The sequence below is a fragment of the Chlorocebus sabaeus genome, chromosome 2 (assembly GCF_047675955.1).
Source record: "Chlorocebus sabaeus isolate Y175 chromosome 2, mChlSab1.0.hap1, whole genome shotgun sequence".
Taxonomy (NCBI): Eukaryota; Metazoa; Chordata; class Mammalia; order Primates; family Cercopithecidae; genus Chlorocebus; species Chlorocebus sabaeus.
The window spans coordinates 56090324-56112838 of record NC_132905.1 but is presented as its reverse complement, the minus strand read 5'-3'; the positions used below and the strand labels follow the sequence as shown (position 1 = coordinate 56112838).

General features: G+C 41.3%; 1 pseudogene; it reads left to right on the top strand.

Annotated features, from left to right (window-relative positions):
* Positions 1 to 773: 773 nt before the first annotated feature.
* On the top strand, positions 774 to 2186 carry LOC103214834 (syntenin-1 pseudogene; annotated as a pseudogene).
* Positions 2187 to 22515: the final 20329 nt, after the last annotated feature.

Sequence of the window (22515 nt, the reverse complement as noted above, 5' to 3'; positions counted from 1 at the left end):
GCCACAATGCGTTTTGTGACCTACCCTTGGGATCCTAACACTGCCAGTTCCACTGCATTCTTTTCATTAGACGTAAGCCACTAAGTTGAGCCCACAATCAAGAGGACAGTTAGGATTCATAGTTTAAAGGGAGCAGTATCAAAGTATTCGTGGTTATTTGTGAAATCACCACAATTTCTTTTTATATGTTCTTGGGTTTCATTTGCTAATATTTGGTTAAGGATTTTGCATCTGTGTTCATGAGAGCTATTTGTTCAGTCTTTTCTCTTTTTTGAGACAGAGTCTTGCTCTGTCATCCAGGCTGGAGTGGAGAGGCATGCTCTCAGCTCACTGCAACCTCCACTTCCCGGGTTCAACATGATTCTCATGCCTCAGCCTCCCAAGTAGCTGGGATTACAGGCATGTGCCACCACACCCAGCTAATTTTTTTTATTTTATTATTTTTGTATTTTTAGTAGAGATGAGACATGGTTTTGCCATGTTGGCCAGATTGGTTTCAAATTTCTGGCCTCAAGTGATCCAGTCACCTTGGCCTCCCAAAGTCCTGTGATTACAGGCATGAGCCGCTGCACCTGGCCCATAGTCTTCTTTTCTTATGATGTCTTTAGCTTTGGTGTCAGGGTAATACTGGCTTAATAAAAAGAGTTGGAAATTGTTCTTTACCTTTCTGTAACACTTATTTATAGAATTTGTTTTGGATTATACTAGCCTGTTCATTTTCATTAAATGTTTGATAGAATTTACCAGGGAATTCATCAAAGAAATTCCAGGGAAACGGTCCGTGCCAGTGACCGGAGGTGGCGGCGGCAAGCAGTTCCTTGTGGGCTAGAAGAATCCTGCAAAAATGTCGCTCTATCCATCTCTTGAAGACCTGAAGGTAGACAAAGTAATTCCGGCTCAAACTGCTTTTTCTGCAAACCCTGCCAATCCAGCAATTTTGTCAGAAGCTTCTGCTCCTATCTCTCAAGATGGAAATCTCTATCCCAAACTATATCCGGAGCTGTCTCAATACATGGGGCTGAGTTTAAATGAAGAAGAAATACGTGCAAATGTGGCCGTGGTTTCTGGTGCACCACTTCAGGGGCAGTTGGTAGCAAGACCTTCCAGTGTGAACTATATGGTGGCTCCTGTTACCGGTAATGATGTTGGAATTCGTAGAGCAGAAATTAAGCAAGGGATTCGTGAAGTCATTTTGTGTAAGGATCAAGATGGAAAAATTGGACTCAGGCTTAAATCAATAGATAATGGTATATTTGTTCAGCTAGTCCAGACTAATTCTCCAGCCTCATTGGTTGGTCTGAGATTTGGGGACCAAGTACTCCAGATCAATGGTGAAAACTGTGCAGGGTGGAGCTCGGATAAAGTGCACAAGGTGCTCAAACAGGCTTTTGGAGAGAAGATTACCATGACCATTCGTGACAGGCCCTTTGAATGGACAATTACCATGCATAAGGATAGCACTGGACATGTTGGTTTTATCTTTAAAAATGGAAAAATAACATCCATAGTGAAAGATAGCTGTGCAGCCAGAAATGGTCTTCTCACAGAACATAACATCTGTGAAATCAATGGATTGAAGGACTCTCAAATTGCAGACATACTATCAACATCTGGGACTGTAGTTACTATTACAACCATGCCTGCTTTTATCTTTGAACATATTATTAAGCGGATGGCACCAAGCATTATGAAAAGCCTAATGGACCACACCATTCCTGAGGTTTAAAATTCATGGCACCATGGAAATGTAGCTGAACATCTCCAGTTTCCTTCTTTGGCAACTTCTGTATTAGGCACATGAAGCTTTCCTGGAGCCAGCAAGCATATGCCGCATGAGGACCTTTCTATCTTACATTATGGCTGGGAATCTTACTATTTCATCTGATACCTTGTTCAGATTTCAAAATAGTTGTAGCCTTATGCTGGTTTTATAGATGTGAAACTTTCAAGAGATTTACTGACTTTCCTAGAATAGTTTCTCTACTGGAAACCTGATGCTTTTATAAGCCATTGTGATTAGGATGACTGATACAGGCTTAGCTTTGTGTGAAAACCAGTCACCTTTCTCCTAGGTAATGAGTAGTGCTGTTCATATTACTTTAGTTCTATAGCATATTTGCATTTTTAACATGCTACCATAGTACATTTAGAATGATTGCCTTTGATTTTTTAAAAAAATTCTGTGTGTGTGTGTGTGTGTGTAAAATGCCAATTAAGAACACTGGTTTCATTCCATGTAAGCATTAAACAGTGTATGTAGGTTGCAAGAGATTGTGATGATTCTCAAATTTTAACTACCTACATTTAATATGCTTAAACTGTCGCCTTAACTATGTTAAGCATCTAGACTAAAAGCCAAAATATAATTATTGCTGCCTTTCTAAAACCCAAAATGTAGTTCTCTATTAACCTGAAATGTACACTAGCCCAGAACAGTTTAATGGTACTTACTGAGCTATAGCATAGCTGCTTAGTTGTTTTTGAGATTGTTTAGTCAATGCATAATGGAAACTTCTTTCTTCTAAAAGTTGCCAGTACCACTTTGTGAGATGTGAATCACTATATATTTAATGTAAAAGTTATTACATTAAACAGGATAAACTTTTGACTCCTCTTTTGTTCATTTGTGGATTAAGTGGTATAATACTTAATTTTGGCATTTGACTCTTAAGATTATGTAACCTAGCTACTTTGGGATGGTCTTAGAATATTTTTCTGGTAACTTGTTCCATTTCCTGACTCCTTGCAAACAAAATGATAGTGACATTTTATCCTGACTTTTTTCTTCTTTTTGGTTTATGTCTATTCTAATTAAATATGTATACATAAAGTTAAAAAAGAAAGAAAGAAAGAAAGAAAGAAAGAGAGAGAGAGAGAGAAAGAAAGAAAGAAAGAAAGAAAGAAAGAAAGAAAGAAAGAAAGAAAGAAAGAAAGAAAGAAAGAAAGAAAGAAAGAAAGAAAGAAAGAAAGAAATTCCAGGGAAACAATCTGGGCCTGGGATTTCCTTGTGAGAAGATTTTAAATTAGTAATCTGAATGGATAAAAATTACTAACCATAGTTGATGTTAACACATTCAGATTTTATGCTATTTTGAGTCAGTTTTAGTAGTTTCCTGGCTAGGAATTTGGTTCATCTAACTTGTTTAATTTATTGACATAAAGTTGTAATAGTCCTTTTTAATTCTTATGATTTCTGTTGGGCATGTAGTGATTTATCCTCCTTCATCTTGATTATTTTGGAAGTTTATATCTTCATTCTCTTTTTCTTGTCAATCTAGCTAGCTAAACATTTAATAATTTTGTTGACTTTTCAAATAACCAAATTTTTATGTTTCATTCATTTTTCTATTGTTTTTATTTTCTGTTTTATTGATTTTGGCTCTGGTGCAATCTCAGCTCAGCTCACTGCAACCTCCGCCTCCAGGGTTCAAATGACTCTCCTGCCTCAGCCACATGAGGAGCTGGGACTACAGGCATGCACCACCACGCCCAGCTAATTTTTGTATTTTTAGTAGAGATGGGGTTTCACCATATTGGCCAGGATGGTCTCGATCTCTTGACCTCATGATCCGCCTGCCTCAGCCTCCAAAACTACTGGAATTACAGGCGTGAGCCACTGTGCCCAGCTGCTCTGATCTTTACTAGTTTCTATTTCCATTTAGTGTGGGTTCGATTTGTTCTTCTTTTCTTGGGTTCCTGAAGTGGAAGCATAGGTAATTGATTTGAGACCTTTTTTCTTTTAAAATATAGGTGTTTAGTGCTATAAGCACTCCTCTAAGCATTATTTCAGTTTCATTCCATTTGTTTTGACATGTTGTGTTTTAATTTTCATTCAGTTTCAATGTTTTTCTAATTTCCCTTGTGATTTCTTCTTTAATCTATGGGTTATTTAGAAGTGTGTTATTTAATTTCCAAACCTTTGGATATTTCCAAGATTTTTCTATGTTATTGATTTCTACCATATTGTGATGGAAGAAGTAAGTTTACTGTAACAATCTAATTTAAAATAATGTAAATAAATTGAACTGGTGTTTCCTAAAGTTTTTTTTTTTAACTTTTATTTTAGATTTGCGGGTACATGTGAAGGTTACATAGGTAAACACGTGTCATGGGGGTTTGTTGTACATATTATTTCATCACCCAGGTATCGAGCCCAGTACCCAATAGTTATCTTTTCTCCTCCTCTCCCTCCTCCCACCCTCCCCCATCAAGTAGACTACTGCCTGTTGTTTCCTCCTTTGTGTTCATAAGTTCTTATCATTTAGCTCCCATCCTAAAGTTTAATGTGCACATAAACATCTAGGCATCTTGTTAAAATGCAGGTGTTGATTCAGCAAGTCTGGGATGAGGCCTGAGAATCTGCATTTCTTTCTTTCTTTCTTTCTTTTTTTGAGACGGAGTTTCATTCTTTTTGCCCAGGCTGGAGTGCAATGGCGCAATCTCGGCTCATCTAACAAGCTCTCACTGCTGCTGGTCCTGGGACCATACTGAGTAGCAAGATTTAAAGATGATGATAATTTTCAAAATACATAGTATTTAATTTCTTAACTCCATTTGTCTTGTGATCATTTCCAATTTATTCTTTTTAGTAATTATTACTACACATAAGAGTGTCTATTATTGGCCGGGCGTGGTGGCTCACGCCTGTAATCCCAGCACTTTGGGAGGCCGAGGCGGGCAGACCACCTGAGGTCGGGAGTTCGAGATCAGCCTGACTAACATGGAGAAACCCCGTCTCTACTAAAAATGCAAAATAATTAGCCGGACATGGTGGTGCATTCCTGTGATTCTAGCTACTTGGGAGGCTGAGGCAGGAGAATTGCTTGAACCCAGGAGGCAGAGGTTGCGGCGAGTTAAGATCATGCCATTGCACTCCAGCCTGGGCAACAAGAGCAAAACTCTGTCTTTAAAAAAAAAAAAAACAAAAAAAAACCAGTGTCTATTATTGTAGTGCATTATAGTTTTGAGAGATATTTTTTACACTTTATCCCACTCATTTTTCACAACAGTTAAGCAAGGAAGGCGCACATTGGCCAGTTGAATTGGTTCACACCTGTAATCCCAGCACTTTGGAAGGCCGAGGCAGGTGAATCACAAGATCAGGAGCTTGAGACCAGCCTGGCCAACATGGTGAAACCCCGTCTCTACTAAAAATACAAAAACCCTGCCAGGCGTGGTGGTGGGCACATGTAATCCTAGCTACTCCAGAGACTGAGGCAGGAGAATTGCTTGAACCTGGGAGGCGGAGGTTGCAGTGAGCCCAGATCACCTACTGTACTCCAGCCTGGGCAACAGAGCAAGACTCCGTCTCTGAAGAAAAAAAAAAGGCATGCATTCATTTTATTACCTTTCCAGGGCGAGGAAACTGAGCCTTGGAGAGGTTGAGAATGGCTTGACGTATTTCACATTTCATCATCAGACCATTCTCCTTTCTTTTAATGATATTATATATTTGTGAAGCTGACTTTCCGGTGTTTGCTGTGCCAAAAAAATAAAAAAGTACCATTGAAGGTCCGTGGTGGTGCAGGCAGTGAAGGCGTGATTTCCAACCAGACTCCGGTTTTGAGAAGTTGTGGAGTGCCCAGTAAGCACGTTCATATTTAACTTATTTAAGGATGTTTATTTTAGGAGGAAGTAAGTTTTTTAGGAATCGTGTATTTTTTCAATGACTACTAAATACTTGTGTTGTATGAACCTAATAATGGAAGTTTGGGGTATTCTTGTTGCCCTGGGGGTGCTGTGAAAAATTACTGAGATGCTCAGGGCACAGTGAGCTGAGAAAGTTTGGGGAATTCTACTATAAATAAATAATCCCACTATATGTATGGATCCATATATATGTCACATGTACGTATCTTTATTTTTGTATTTAAATATAATATATTTATTGTGTGACTTTAGCCAGGTTTCACTTTGGAGTGCATAATTTTATCTGTTTGCTCACATGCATTGTGAATTAATGAGTTGTTTTGGAATTGAAGCATGTTAGGGGAGGGGTATATGTCTTTTCTAGGCTTTGCAAGTACTTGCTGTAGAGTCTCATATTTTTGTGGTGTTGTCCTCAGGGACGTGTTGCCTTTTACTAATTACACTGATGCAAAAACAGAAGAAATTGCTAAAAACCACAGGGGAGCGGGCAGCTGCACCAAGGAGCATATGAAAAGCAGGCTTCTCCAGACTCTGCCACACCCTTTGGGAAACTTATTAGGGGGAAAAAAATTCTCCAAGTCCTTTTTTTTCTTTTTCTTTTTCTTTTTGAGTCAGAGTCTTGCTCTATTGCCCAGGCTGCTGGAATGCAGTAGCGTGATTTTGGCTTACTGCAACCTCCGCCTTCCGGGTTCAAGCAATTCCCCTGCCTCAGCCCCCCAAGTAGCTGGGATTACAGGTGTGCACCACCATGCCTGGCTATTTTTTCAGTATTTTTAGTAGAGACAGGGTTTCACCGTGTTGGGCAGGCTGGTCTTAAACTCCTGACCTCATGATTCGCCTGCCTTGGCCTTCCAAAGTGCTGGGATTACAGGCGTGAGCCACCGCACCCAGCCAAAAATCCTCTAAGTCCTTGTAAAGCTTGCTTTATGGCTTACTTTGGGGCAGGGAGAAGATGAAACAAAATTTGTCATGAGAATTTAAGATGTCAACCTAACTAATTTATCAGGGCTTTCAGCTGCGACAGAGATAACAACCAGCCCTTCAAATGCTTGATAATGTGCCTAAGTTTGAATCAAGATGGAATCTTCTTGGATATCAATTTTTTCAACTCGAAGCTTCCCTATACTTATAAATCTTGATTGTTTTGTCTGAACATGAACAAGTCTTTTGAGCATTGATTTAGTACGATGTGTGAATAAAATGAGGTAATGAAAGTTAGTGATTTTTTTTAGTTTTATTTTATCTATAATTGACACATAATTGTACATATTTATGGGGTACAGTATGATGTTTTAATACATGGGTACATTGTATAATAATTGTATTAGCATAATTAGCATTTATGCTTTATGCGTTTATACTTTAAGCATTTATTATTTCTTTGTGGTGATAACATTCAAAATTCTCTCTCCTAGCTATCTTGAAATATATAATACATGATTATTATTCATAGTTATAGTCACTCTATTGTGTAGTAGAACACCAGAACTTATTCTTCTTGTGTAACTGTAACTTTGTGCTGGTTGACCACCCCTCCCCTCCCCAGGCTTTGGTAACCACTATTCTCTCTACTTCCATGAGATCAACTTTCTTAGATTCCACATGTTGCTGGGTGCAGTGGCACATGCCTGTGGTCCCAGTTTCTTGGGAGGCTGAGGCAGGAGGATCGCTTGAGGCTGGGAGTTCTGGGCTATAGTGTGCAATGCTGACTGGGTGTCCGCACTAAGTTTGGCATCATTATGGTGACCTCCTGGGAACAGGGGACCACAAGGTTGCCTAAGGATGGGTGAACCAGTCCAGGTGGGAAACGGAGCAAGTCAAAACTCCCTTGCTGTTTGGAGTGGGATTGGGCCTGTGACTAGCCACCATACTCAAGCCTGGGCAACATAGCAAGACCCCATCTCTAAAAAAGGAAATTTTAAATTTTTTGTATAAATAATATTTTTAATAGAATAAATTTTTTTAAAAAGAAAAAATTTAATAAAAAAACTAAAAAATAGATTCTACATGTGAATGAGATTACTCAGCATTTGCCTGAAAGCTAATGATCTTAAAAGTCCAGAAAAATGGTGCCTGCTGTTCTCATGATGGTAGTTTCTGCCAGGGCGTGAGCTAACATCTGGCAGACGGTGCCCTCTAGAGCTGTTGAGCTGTTCCAAGGATGATAACATCAATACACATCCCCGAGCTCTGCCCCTCTCAAACTGAATCAAAAGCGCTGGGCATGCAGCCCAGGTTTAAGTATTTTAAAAGGGCCCCCAGATGTTTTTATGCACATCCAGGATTGAGAACCACTGACATAAAGCCCTTTGGTGTTTAATACACTGAGTTTCTCATATTTCTAAATTTTCTCTTGAAATCCTACTACAGAGGATCTTGGTAACAGGCCTTGACTTTTTAAAGTTTTTAATTTGGATTATTGGTTAATCCACACTTGAGTCAACAGGTTGAAGGTTAATCCTACCCCCAAGGAAAGAAATAAAACTTTTTTGGTTCAAGAAGGCCAGCTCTTATCTTACAGGAGAACATGGAGAGAAATGGCATCAGCCTATTCAGAGCTCTTCTGCCCACCTAGCCGGAATCAGCAATTTAGCATGCAATCATAGCCGTAGTTCACATCTATTAATCGGTCAGCACCTGGGGGCTATATCTTTGTCTTAGGTCTCCATGCTGCCCTCTGCAAGCCTCTGTATTACACTTGGTCAACAGAGTGGACCCTACAGCCCTCACCCCCATTGCTGGCACCTTTGGGAAGTGCCCACCCTGCCCAACCTTACCCTGCAGTTCTCCTAGGCCCAATAAGAGCTCAATTAATATTCATGCATGCACTAATGTATTCAACACATATTTGCTGTCTTTTGAATAAATGGTGCCCCCGATTATATTTTCTGCATTATAAACACCTTCCAAGGCTCGCCTTCTCTCTCTACCCCTGCATTTCTGGTCCTAGCTGAGGTCCTGTCATCTCTTAACCTGGGCACCTGCGGTCACTCCCTAATCAGACTCGCTCCGTCTAGTCTCATCCCCTTCAAACCCAGCCCACACACTGGCCAGAACCATCTATTTAAAACTCAGATCTGGCCAGGGCTAACCCCTGCTCGACACCCCCCAGGGGCTCCCACCACTATGACCTGCCATGACTGGTTAAAAGGGACTGAAACTTCCAGGGTCTGGTCTCTGACCACTTCCTTAGCAGCCATCCTGTTGCTCCCAACCTCAGTGGATCCTTGAGCAATGCCGACTGATGGCTTTGCACACAGATCCTTTACAGGGATTGTTTCAATCACCTCCTATTCATCCTGCGGGTGAGAAAGGGATTCCTGTCCCAGGGTTATGGGAATGGCCAAACACAGGACACCTCACACTGGACGGTGGAGATGGCAGGAGTTTATAACTCACATTCTGGGTCAGAACACAGCAAAGCATGCAGGGCCACACAGGCTGCGCTTGGGAACAGAGTGAACAGCCAGGGTCTGGAGTCAGGCTTTGTGCTATCAAAAGGGTAGGGTGATTCCTGGTTCCTGCGGGGGAATGTGATGGGCTTGTCTGAGTAATTTATCGGGCTGACAGGGAATGGACTGACACCCACTGCTCAGAGATAAGCAGGAACTGCACCATGTTTGGCTAGGGGATCTTATCCAGGAGAGCAGAAGGGAGGGGTATTTGTGGTTAGAGCATTCCAGCCTCTCTCAGTTTGACCAGATGTCAAAGCAGCACTTAATATTGAGCCAAATTCTAGGCCTTACATCACAGGCACACAGGTGAGCTCCACCTCTGTGGGCTCCTCCATCTCCCCACGCCCAGTTCCTCTCTGGCTAACTCTTATTTTTCTGGTCACCCTTATTTTTTAACTCTGATCTCCTCTCTAGTAGGCCACTTCCCTGGCCTCTCCTATCTAGCTGAGTTGCTTACCTATCCTAGGTACTCTTAGTGCATTTTTTTCTCCTCCTTTTTTTGAGACGGAGTCTCACTCTGTCTCCCAGGCTAGAGTGCAGTGGCGCTATCTTGGCTACAAACTCCATCTCTTGGGTTCAAGTGATTCTCCTGCCTCAGCCTTCTGAGTAGCTGGGATTGCAGGCATGTGCCACCACACCCAGCTAATTTTTGTATTTTTAGTAGAGACAGGGTTTCACCATGTTGTCCAGGCAGATCTTGAACTCCTGACCTCAGGTGATCCACCTGCCTCAGCCTCCCAAAGTGCTGGGATTACCTTCATGAGCCACTGCACCCAGCGGGGTACTCTTGTTGCACCCTCTTGCCCATGTCAAAGTCTATATACAAATGTAGAGATGAGTCTCTAAATTTAACGTTTTTTTTGGGATACGAGAATTGCAATTTGGGGCATACACACAGACTAGGTACTCTTTGGTGTGTCTGAAGAACAAAGAGAAAGTTAGGGGTTTTATTTTTAAAAAGAAATGTTACCTGTGGTCTTGAAAGAAAGTTCATGGGTATTAGTAAAGTTTTCGGGAGCTGGCAAGCTCCAGTTGGTGAGTCACAGGCCTGCGTAAAATTAGTCTTTGAGTTGTAGCAGCTACTGGGTAAAGCTGGTTCAAGGCTGGTCTTGTTTCAGCAGCTATTGGGTAAAGCTGGTCTTGGGTTACCACAGGTAGCTTTAGCTGCTGGACTTGTAGAGAATTAAATTTTTGGAGCAATGCTATCTGCCCCAAGTGCTTTTCCCTTCTGGCTTCTCAACTCTGTTTTTGTTGGGTATGACAAAAATGGCCCAATTTGTATAATCAACTTTCACACTCAGAAGTTAGCAAACTACACTTAACCACACTCTGTCTTCTCCTCTACAATGTGGGCTCCTTGCGGACAGGGGCCTGGCACAGTTTGTTTGTTTTCATATCTCTAGTACCTGCCCAAGGAAAAGTGGTACATTTTAAGAATATAACTCAAAAATCCTAATTTACTTTCGCTATGTTTTATACTGCAAGAAAAAGCAAGTCCATTGGAGTCCCTCAGACAAAACAGACAACAATAAAAATTTCAAACTCTACAGGGAAATCGTGGGGGAAATTACACTATTTAAAAAATGGTTGGTTGTGTTTGCCCACACCTTAAATCCCAGCACTTTGGGAGGCCAAGGCAGGAGGATTACTTCAAGCCGGGAGTTCAAGACCAGCCTGAGCGACAGAGTAAGACCCTATCTCTATAATCTGTATATATTTTAAAATTAGCCAAGCATGGTAGCACATGCCTATAGTCTTAGCTACTCGGGAGGCTGAGGTGGGAGGATTGCTGGAGCCCAGGAGTTCGAGGCTGCAGTGAGCCATGATTGCACCATCGCACTCCAGCCTGGTGACAGAGTAAGACCTGCCCCTTAAAAAAATTGTTTTGTGAATATATCCTCTCCCTACTCCTTTTCTTCACAATGTTTGGCTGGGTGCACGTGAACACTTGCTCTCAGCATACGTTGGCGATTTTGCTGCCCTCCTCTTAAAATGTTAAGCACGAGGTCAAAGAGAGTTTGTAGTTCTGAAGTACCACTTCGAATCAGTGTGCTGGGAGCTCGTTCTCACAGTCAGGAGCCGAGCTCCGCTTTAGTTTCACACAGAGTTTATTCACATTGGCAACGGATGCTCTGTCCAGGTTTGTGAATCCAGTGGATTTGGATTTGTTTCCTTCAGAGCCTTCTGGCAGGAAACAAATATACTCAGAGACAAAGCTTTTATCATCCCCGACCCATTGCTAGAGAAGAATTCAGCATCTCATGACTACTAAGGAGCAGAGCCAGGATTCAAACCGAGGTGTGTGCAGCTCCCAAGACTACGCAGGGTGGAGTTAGGCCAGAATGTGGAATGGGCATTGGCCCTCGCAGGAGACCAGTATGGCAGAGGGGACAAGCTAGCAGCCTCGGGCCCCACAGGACCCAAAGACAAATTGTGTTTAAACTGTGCTGTACTTACAATTTTGTTCCCCTTTTTTTTTTATTGTGGTAAAATACACGTAACATAGAATTTACCATTTTATCCATTTTAAGTGTATAGTTGAGTGGCATTAAATACATTCATAGTGTACAACCATCACCACCATCCGTCTCCGGAACTCTTTTTATCTTGCAAAACAGAAACTGTATCTATTAAATGCTAATTCTCCATTCTCTTCTCTCCCAGCTCTCAGCAACCACCATTCTATTTTCTGTCTCTGTGACTTTGACAATTCTAGATGCCTCATAGAAGTGGAATCACGCAGCATTTGTCTTCTTGTGACTGGCTTATATCACTTAGCGTGATGTCTTCAAGACTCATCCACATTGTAACACATGTCAGAATTTCCTTCCTTTTTAAGGCTAAATAATGTCTCCTTGTATACACTTAAATATATCACATTGTGCTAATCCATTCACTTATTGATGGACACTTGGTTTCCTGGTACAGTTTGGCTATTATGAATAATGCTGCTACAAAGAGAGGTGTGTAAATATCTGTTAGTATCCCTGCTTTCAGTTCTTTGGGAAGTATACCCAGAAGTGGAATTGCTGGATCATATGGTAGTTCTATTTTTAATTTTTTGTGGAACTGCCATACTGTTTTTCACAGTAGCTATATGGTTTTACATTCCTACTGACAAGGCACAAGTGTTGCAGCTTCTCCACATTCTCGCCAACATTTGTTATTTTCTTTTTTTAAAAATAGTAGCCATCCTAATGGATGTGAGGTGGTACTTCATTGTAGTTTTGGTGTGTTTTTCCCTAATGATTACTGATATTGAGCATCTTTCCATGTGTGTATATAATTTTTTAAAAAATTAGTTGTCAACATGAAATACCTGTACATTTCACAATAACTCCAAATTCCTGGCTTCTCTTGACAAAACAAGAGATCTGGTTCAGCTGGGCACTTATTTCCACAAGCTGGCAGTCAGCTACTCAGGAGGGTGGCTGCTCTCTAGAAAGGCCACACATTCTCTGGTCTACCACAGTCCCCACCACTCCCTGTTGCCTGACCCCAGGTGGCACGAAGTTCGGGACTCCCTAGGGGATGTTAGCAGTACCTCGACTTGTCCATGTCTTCAGATCTTCAGGCCAACGACCCACCCCGGCCTCATGCACCCCTACCCTGCCCCTGGGCCTTGTGAAAACTGCCAGAACAGCTCCGGAGACCACATCTGACTTCTCTGCGTGCTTCCTGCAATCACTTCTGAACAGGAGCCAAGAAGTATTTGCCAAGCAAATAAGAGAATGGAGCCTTTCTCCATAAATCTTAACAAAGCAGTTAAGAATCTAGGTGTGACCAGGGAATGACATCTTGAGCCCAAATGATTTCGGGAGAGGCTGCCAGAGGCTTTTTTGAATGAAGAGCAGCTCAAGCATGGCTGAGCTGGGCATGCAGCCACATTTCTGGCATTGTGCTTTCACAGTGAAGGTTTGATGAGGCTTTCTTGGGGTGACAGAGTGAGGAGACCAAAGTTGCTGGGCATAACCCTTCTATTGTTGCATTAACTGGACAAATACGTGGAGGGCTTTTCTAGGTGACTAAGGCCCTAGCAATGCCCTATGGGGTGGAGCTGGTGGGTGTTCCCCTCTCCCATGGGTGGCAGCCAGTACCCAGGAACTTTGGCTGGGGACGCCAAGACTCTGAAAACAAAACCTGGGACTTCGCGTGTCTGAGAAGATAGGCAGGATCCTCCACGCCTCCACCCAGACTGAACCTGGTGAATCACCCAGTGTGTCACACTGTCAGGAAGGCAAGCGCTGAAGTGTCCGGGGCAAACTCAGAGAGAAGAGAAATTTTCCAAGCTGCCTTCCTGGGACCTCCCAGTCTTACCCTTTATGCAAGGACTTAACAACATCAACACAGTGGAAAGCGGCCACTCCTTTCTACCACCTTGAGGATGAGTACCCATCTCACAGGACAGGAGGATGGAGGTTTGTGTCCCAGTGACACGTGACCCTGGACGTGAACTATAAAAAGACTGAACTACTAAAGGTCTAGTTGGTCATCTTGAAATTCCAAGTTTCTGGCGAGGTTAGTTAGGTGAATCAATTATGGTTTTAGCAGAAAGATGCTGCAGCTCTCTGGGGCAGCAACTCATCATTTTGCAGACATAGGCCTGGCTCCAGAAATACTGAAGGGGTCCATGGGACATCCGAGTATACAACCAGCTGCTTTATTATTGTAGTAGTAATCACAAAGTTGATTGTGCACCTGCCTTAAGTGCTTCCTACAAGCCAATCACTCTTCCACACCTTGGCCACACATTGATCCTTTTGATTATCACCACAAGGCTTTGAGGTCTGAATGAATTCCAGGATGAAGGTGTCATTGGGGCACCAATAGACAGCGTCTATGTCAGGGAGTGCCCATGGCAGACGGCTCCCAAGGGGCAGTGCTGGGAGCCAACCTAAAAGCTTGTTCTTTCAACTCCTACAGGATTAGGGTTGTGATTAGGGTAGTCAGATGTGGTAGCTCCCATAAAAACAGCTACCTGCTTTCCCTGCCCTCAGAACACTATTCCACAAGCAAATCCCTGCCCCATGCCCCTCTTTTTTCCCAAATGAATCAAGAGCACCTGTGTCCATTATGATCTTTACTCCTCACAATACAATAAAACGGGTGTTGCTCTAATGCCATCATGAGCTCCACTGTTCAGAGCAGAAAACAGACCCAGAGAGATTTGGTGGTGTGGTCACTGGCATAGGCTGGGAAGCCGAGGAAGGCACCGCCTAGATCTCCCTGCCCGGGCCGGGGTTTCTGATGCTCTGCCCCCAGTGGGTTACTGGCAAATTCATGGTGCATAAATTAGCTTATTGATAACTTCTAGATGGGCAACTTCAGATAATTGACAATCTCACTCCCTACTCGTATCATGTAGCAAAATCTTCTTAAATGATATTTTGGATTGACATTATTATAAAATATATTACTATATTTCCTGCATTTTTTCTTACTTTTTTCTTCCTCAATTGCCATATTTTATTTTGGCAATTTTGATGGAAATTTTTCTAAAATAGATCACACAATTTTTTATGTCTTTTCTTAAGAGTAGCTTTTTTTTTTTTTTTTTTATACTTTAAGTTGTAGGGTACATGTGCACAACGTGCAGGTTTGTTACATATGTATACTTGTGCCATGTTGGTGTGCTGCACCCATCAACTCGTCATTTACATCAGGTATAACTCCCAATGCAATCCCTCCCCCCTCCCCCCTCCCCCTGATAGGCCCCGGTGTGTGATGTTCCCCTTCCCGAGTCCAAGTGATCTCATTGTTCAGTTAAGAGTAGCTTTTAAAAATAACTTTATCACGGAAAGTTTTGAAGATACACAGAGATGGTTCAGAGTTGAGTGAATCCACAGTGCCCATCGCCCAGCCCCAGTTGCCATCAGTGGTGACTGGTCCTGTCCCCCACAGCCCACTCAGTGACATCCCCCTCCACCCATATAATTCTGAAGCAAATCCCAGACATTGTATCATTTCACTTCTAGATATTTAGACATATATCTCCAAAAGATACAATTATTTTTCACCACAATCACCCTACTCTTTTTCCTTTTTTTCTTGAGTCTCACTCTGTCGCCAGCCCAGAGTGCAGTGGTGTGATCTCAACTCACTGCAACCTCTGCCTCCCAGGTTCAAGCGATTCTCCTGCCTCAGCCTCCCGAGTAGCTGGGACTACAGGTGCACGCCACCAAGCCCAGCTAATTTTTGTATTTTTAGTAGAGATGAGGTTTCACCATGTTGGCCAGGATGGTCTCGATTTCTTGACCTTGTGATCTGCTCGCCTCAGCCTCCCAAAGTGCTGGGATTACAGACGTGAGCCACCATGCCTGATCACCCTGCTCTTTTTACATATGAAAATTAATAAAAAATTCTTTCTTTCTTTTTTTTTTTTTTTCAAAGAGACAGTGTCTCACCATGTTACACGGGTTGGTCTCGAACTCCTAATCTCAAGTGATCCGCCAACCTTGGCCTCCCAAAGTGCTGGGATTACAGGTGTGAGTCACCGTGCCTGGTCAAAATTTCTTAATATTTAATATATTCAGTTGTATTCAAATATTCAATTGTATCATACATTTGTACATTTTTAGTAGAATTTTTTTTTTCTTTTTAAAAAACCTTTTATTTCAGGTTCAAAGGTACACGTGAAGGTTTGTTACATAGGTAAACCCATGTCATGGGGTTTCTTGGACAGATGATTTCATCACACAGGTATTAAACCCAGTACCCAATAGTTATCTTTTCTGCTCCTCTCCCTTCTCCCACCCTCCACCCTCAAATAGACCCCAGTGCACCCTGGATGTTGGCTCCAGAATCCAATGTACGACCCCAGCATGCTGTTAAAATTAGGTAACAGTTTAATACAAGGAAGAGAGATTCAAGGATGCTGACTTCCATTATTCTCTGTGTCTTTGTGTGAATCGTTTCTCTTTTACTATTAGCAAGGGGAACAAATTATACTCCTTAAATAGCATTTTACAATTCTCTGTTGAAAATGAAGACGGTTCAGGTTGTTACAAGCCATACCAGGCCTCCTTTGAATTATTCAAATCCCAGAGTTATTTCAATATGAAAGAAATGTTTCTAGTTTTTAAATATGACTAACTCCAGGCAGAAGTGGAAACTGGTACAACTACCTTGGAAACCCGATTGGCACAGTTTCCTAAAGCTAAACACATCCATATCTTTGGATCCAGCAGTTTCACACTTCTACGTGTACACTGAAGCAAAATGAGTGCATGTAGGACCACCAAAAACACCTGCGGGAATGTTTTCAGCATTTCTTTTTGTAGCATCCTCCAACTGGAAACAACTCAAATGTCCATCAACAGAGGACATACGTCATTAGAGAAATGCAGATTAAAACAGTGGTGGGATACCACTACACACCTATTAAATGACCAAAATCCGGAACTCTGACAACACCAAATGCTGATGAAGTTATGGAGTGACAGGAACTCTCATTCATTACAACACAAATGAATTTTTGTGGGAATGCAAAATGATACAGCCACTTTGGAAGACAGTTTGGTAGTTTCTTACAAAATTAAAAATATTCTTACCTTTTTATCCAGCAATCGTGCTCCTTGGTATTTACTCAAAGGAGCTGAAAACTTATGTCCACACAAAAACCTGCACACAGATTTTATAGTGGCTTTGTTCATAACTGCAAAAACTTGGAACCAACCAAGACGTCCTTCAGTAGGTGAATGGATAGTTCATCCAGACAATGAAATATTATTCAGCGCTAAAAGGAAATGAGCTAGCAAGCCGTGAACAGACATGGGGGAAACTTAAATGCATATTACTAAGTGAAAGAAGTCAATCCGAAAAAGCTATACGCTATACGATTCCAACAATGTGACATTCTGGAAAAGGCAGCAGTAAAAGGTCAGTAGTTTCCAGGGGTTGGGAGGAGAGGAATAAATAGGAGGAGCACAGAGGATTTTTAGGGTAGTGAAACTACTTTGTGATCCTGTAATGGTGGGTACGTGTCGTTATACGTTTGTCCAAACCTGCAGAACGTACAACACCAAGAGAGAACCTTAACGTAAACTATGGCCCATGGGTGATAATGATGGCCAGTATAGGTTCATTGGTTATAATGAACAAATGTGCCACTCTGGTGGGGGATTTTAATAACGGGGGAGGCTTTGCATGTGCAAGGGCGGTGTGTATAAGGGAAATCTTTGTATCTTTCTCTCAATTTTGCTGTGAGCATAGAACTGCTCTAAAAAAATTAAGGGCCAGGTATGGTAGCTCACGTCTGTAATCCCAACACTGTAGGAGGCAGAAACAGGAGGATCGCTGAAGCCCAGGAGTTCAAGACCAGCCTTGCCAACACAACAAGACCCCATCTCTACAAATAACAAGAAAATTAGCTGAGTGTGGTGGCACACACCTGTGATCCCAGCTACTCAGGAGGCTGAGGCTAGAGGATTGCTTGAGCCCAGGCACTTGAGGCTGCAGTGAGCCATGATCACGTCACTGCACTCCAGCATGGGCAACAGAGCAAGACCCTGTCCCTGTCTCGAAAATAAATTAACAAATAAAAATTTGAAAAATTAATGACAAAGAGAGAGCTGACATGTCTGGTTTTGGGGGAAGAACGTAAAGAAATTAGAATTATCACCCAATCACTTCACCGTAGCATACTAGACTATCAAGCAGAAGCAAGCCCTGGGACTAACTGGCCACAGCAAGGAGGTGAGGGCAGGTAGAGCCCAAGAACCATCTCTTTCCTGATCCCTTTCCAATTTCCAAATAAAATTGACCTCCTTTCTTAATGCTCATAGTATGCCCCATACGGAAATCTCTAGTTGTATTTTCTTACTTAGCAACATTTAAATAGCGATTACATGTGTATTAATATTTAATTACAATAATTAATAATAATTTAAAATAATGGAAATGTAATCCTCATAACAACCCTCGGGCAGTTATCATTCACATTCCCATTCTACAGGTGCAGAGACTGAGGCACAGACAAGTTAAATTGGTCAGTTGACCAAAGTCTCCCAGCCAGTAAGTGACAGAGTGGTCAGCCTGGGTACAATCAATGAGGGGGACCAATCTAGCCAGTAAGTGACAGAGTGGTCAGGTTGGGTACAATCAATGAGGGTGACCAATCTGGCAGAGGGACCAGCACCCAGGGCATGTTCAAGGGGAAATGGCCTGGGGTGGTGAAGTTCAACTCACCGCTGGGGGGATGATGACATTCAATCCTTGAATTAGCCATTCTTGGGGCTCCAGAAAGGACAGAGCTGGGATTGGGAGGTCTCAGTCAGATAAAGTATAATATGTTCCCAGGTTTCCTGGCCGGCAGGTGGTGGAGGCAGTTTTGGGACTTGGGAGAGAAGGCGTGAAGAAAGGCTTCAGCTTTGAGATGCTGTCATGAAGCAGGAGCAGGGGAGGAGGTCTAGGGCCAGAGATGAAGATTTCCGCCCTGGGCTGGAAATGATCCTAGGCTGGCTGGGATCCATGAGCATGGGATGTGTTTCCATTTGTTTGTGTTTCCATTTGTTTGTGTTGTTTATGATTTTTTTTAGTAGTGTTTTGTAGTTTTCCTTGTAGAGATCTTTCACCTCCTTGGTTAGGTATATCCCAAGTATTTTATTTTTTTGCAGCTGTTATAAAAGGGGTTGAGTTCTTGATTTGATTCTCAGCTTGGTTGCTGTTGGTGTGTAACAGAGCTACTGATTTGTGTATACTAATTTTGTACCTGGAAACTTTGCTGAATTCATTTATTAGTTCTGGGAGCTTTTTGGAGAAGTCTTTAGGGTTTTCTAGGTATATGATCATATCATCAGCAAATACTGACAGTTTGACTTCTTTTCTACCAATTTGGATGTACTTTATTTCTTTCTCTTGTCTGATTGCTCTGACTAGGACTTCCAGTACTATATTGAATACAAGTGGTGAGAGGGGGCATTCCCTGTCTTGTTCCAGTTCTCAGGGAGAATGCTTTCAATTTCCCCCTGTTCAGTATTATGTTGGCTGTGGATTTGTCATAGCAGGCTTTTATGGCCTTAAGATATGTCTCTTCTATGCCAATTTTGCTGAGGGTTTTAATGATAAAGGGATGCTGGATTTTGTCAAATAATTTTTCTGTGTCTATTGAGATGACCATGTGATTTTTGTTTTTAATTCTGTTTACGTATATCTCATTTATTGACTTGTGTATGTTGAACCAACCTTGCATCCCTGGTATGAAACCCACTTGATCATGGTGGATTATCTTCTTGATATGATGTTAGATTTGGTTGGTTAGTATTTTGTTGAGGATTTTTGCATCTATGTTCATCAGGGATATTGGTCTGTAGTTTTCTTTTTCTTTGTTATGTCCTCTCCTGGTTTTGATATTAGGGTGACACTGGCTTCACAGAATGATTTAGGGAGGATTCCCTCTTTGTCTGTCTTGTGGAATGGTGTCAATAGGACTGGTACCAATTCTTTTCTGAATGTCTGATAGAATTCAGCTGTGAATCTGTCTGGTCCTGAACTTTTTTTTGTTGACAATTTTAAAATTACCATTTCAATATCACTGCTGGTTATTGGTCTGTTCAGAGTTTCTATTTCTTCCTGGTTTAATCTAGGAGAATCATATATTTCCAAGAATTTATCCATCTCCTCTAGGTTTTCTAGTTTATGTGCATAAAGGTGTTCATAGTAGCCTTGAATGATCTTTTGTATTTCTATGGTATTGGTTGTAATATCTCCTGTTTCATTTCTAATTGTGCTTATTTGGATCTTCTCCTTTTCTTGGTTAATTTTGGTAATGGTCTATCAATTTTATTTATATTTTCAAAGAACCAGCATTTTGTTTCGTTTATCTTTTGTATTTTTTGTTTCAGTTTTATTTAGTTTTGCTCGATCTTTGTTACTTCTTTTCTTCTGTTGGGTTTGAGGTTGGTTTGTTCTTGTTTCTCCAGTTATGTGTGGTGTGACCTCAGATTGTCTGTGTGTTCTCTTTCAGGCTTTTTGATGTAAGCATTCCAGGCTATGAACTTTCCTCTTAGCACCACCTTTGCTGTATCCTAGAGGCTTTGGTAGGTTATGTCACTATTATGGTTCAGTTCAAATAATTTTTTAACGTCCATCTTGATTTCATTGTTGACCCAATGATCATTCAGGAGCAGGTTATTTAATTTCCATGTCTTGGCATAGTTTTGAAAGTTCCTTTTGGTGTTGATTTCCTTTTTTTTTTTCACTGTGGTCTGACAGAGTACTTGATGTAATTTTGATTTTGTTGGCCGGGCATGGTGGCTCATGCCTGTAATCCCAGCACTTTGGGAGGCTGAGTCAGGCAGATTACTGGAGGTCAGGAATTCGAGATCAGCCTGGCCAACATGGAGAAATCCCATCTCTACTAAAAATACAAAAATTAGCCAGATGTGGTGGTAGGTGCCTGTAATCCCAGCTACTTGGGAAGCTGAGGCATGAAAATCACTTGAACTCAAGGGGCAGAGGTTGCAGTGAGCCAAGATTGCGCTACTGTACTCCAGCCTAGGCATCAGCCTAGGCATCAGAGTCAGACTCTGTCTCAAAAAAAAAAAGATTTTCTTAAATTTCTTGAGGCTTGTTTTGTGGCCTATCATGTGGTCTATCTTAGAGAATGTTCCATGTGCTGATGAATAAAATGTATATTCTGCAGTTGCTGGTAGAATGTTCTGTAAATATCTGTTAAGTCTATTTGTTCTAGGGTATAGTTTTAATCCATTGTTTCTTTGTTGACTTTCTGTCTTGATGAGCTGTCTAGTGCTGTCAGTGGAGTACTGAAGTCCCCCACTATTATTGTGTTGCTATCTCATTTCTTAAGTCTAGTAGCAATTGTTTTATAAATGTAAGAGCTCCAGTGTTATTTGCATATATATTTAGGATTGTGATATTTTCCTGTTGGACAAGTCCTTTTATCATTACATAATGACCCTCTTTGTCTTTTTTAACTGATGTTGCTTTAAAGTTTGTTTTTTCTGATTTAAGAATAGCTTATATCTTAAGTGAACTCGTGTTTGCTTTTGGTGTCCATTTGCGTGAAATATACTTTTCCACTGCTTTACCTTAAGTTTATGTGAGTTCCTATGTGTTAGGTAAGTCTCTTGAAGACAGCAGATATTTGGTTGGTGAATTCTTATCCATTCTGTATCTTTTGTTTGGTTTGTTTGTTTCTGTGTCTTTTAACTGGAGCATTTAGGCCATTTACATTCAATGTTAGTATTCAGATGTGAGGTACTATTATATTCATCAAGCAATTTTGTCACCTGAATACATTGGGGTTTTTCTATTGTGTTTTTGTTCTACAGGTCCTGTGAGATTTATGCTTTAAGGAGGCTCTATTTTTGTGTATTTTGAGGATTTGTTTCAAGATTTAGAGCTCCTTTTAGCAGATCTTACAGTGCTGGCTTGGTAGTGGTGAATTCTCTCAGCATTTGTTTGTCTGAAAAAAAAGTGTATCTTTTTTTTTTTTTTTCATTTATGAAGCTTAGTTTCACTGGATACAAAATTCTTGGCTAATAATTGTTTTGTTTAAGGAGGCTAAAGATAGGGCCCCAATTTCTTCTAGCTTGTAGGGTTTCTGCTGAGAAATTTGCTATTAATCTGATAGGTTTTCCTTTGTAGGTTACCTGATGCTTTTGCCTCACAGCTCTTAAGATTTTTTCCTTCATCTTGACTTTAGATAACCTGATGACTATGTGCCTAAGTGATGATCTTTCTGCCATAAATCTCCCAGGTGTTCTTTGAGCTTCTTGTATTTAGATGTATAGATCTCTAGCAAGGCTAGGGAAGTTTTCCTCAATTATTTCCTCACACATGCTTTCCAGACTTTTAGATTTCTCTTCTTCCTCAGGACCACCAAACTTTTAGGAGGCTTTGTTCGTTTTTAAAATTCCTTTTTCGTAGTCTTTGTTAGATTGGGTTAATAAGAAAGCCTTGTCTTCAAGCTCTGAAGTTCTTTCTTCTACTTGTTTGATTCTATTGCTGAGTCTTTCCAGTGCATTTTGCATTTCTCTGAGTATCTCCTTCATTTTTAGAAGTTGTGACTGTTTTTTATTTGTGCTATCTAGTTCACTGAAGATTTCTCCCTTCATATCTTGTGTCATGTTTTTTATTTCATTAAGTTAGACTTCACCTTTTTCTGGTGTCTCCTTGATTAGCTTAATAATCAACCTTCTGAATTCTTTTTCTGGCAATTCAGAGATTTCTTCTTGGTTTGAATCCATTGCTGGTGAGCTAGTGTGATCTTCTGAGGGTGTTGAAGAACCTTGTTTTGTCATATTACCAGAACTGTTTTTCTGTTTCATTCTCATTTGGGTAGACTATGTCAGAGGGAAGATTTGGAGTTCAAGGGTTGCTGTTCACATTCTTTTGTCCCATGGGGTGCTCCCTTGACGTGGTGCTCTCCCCCTTCCCCAAGGGATGTGGC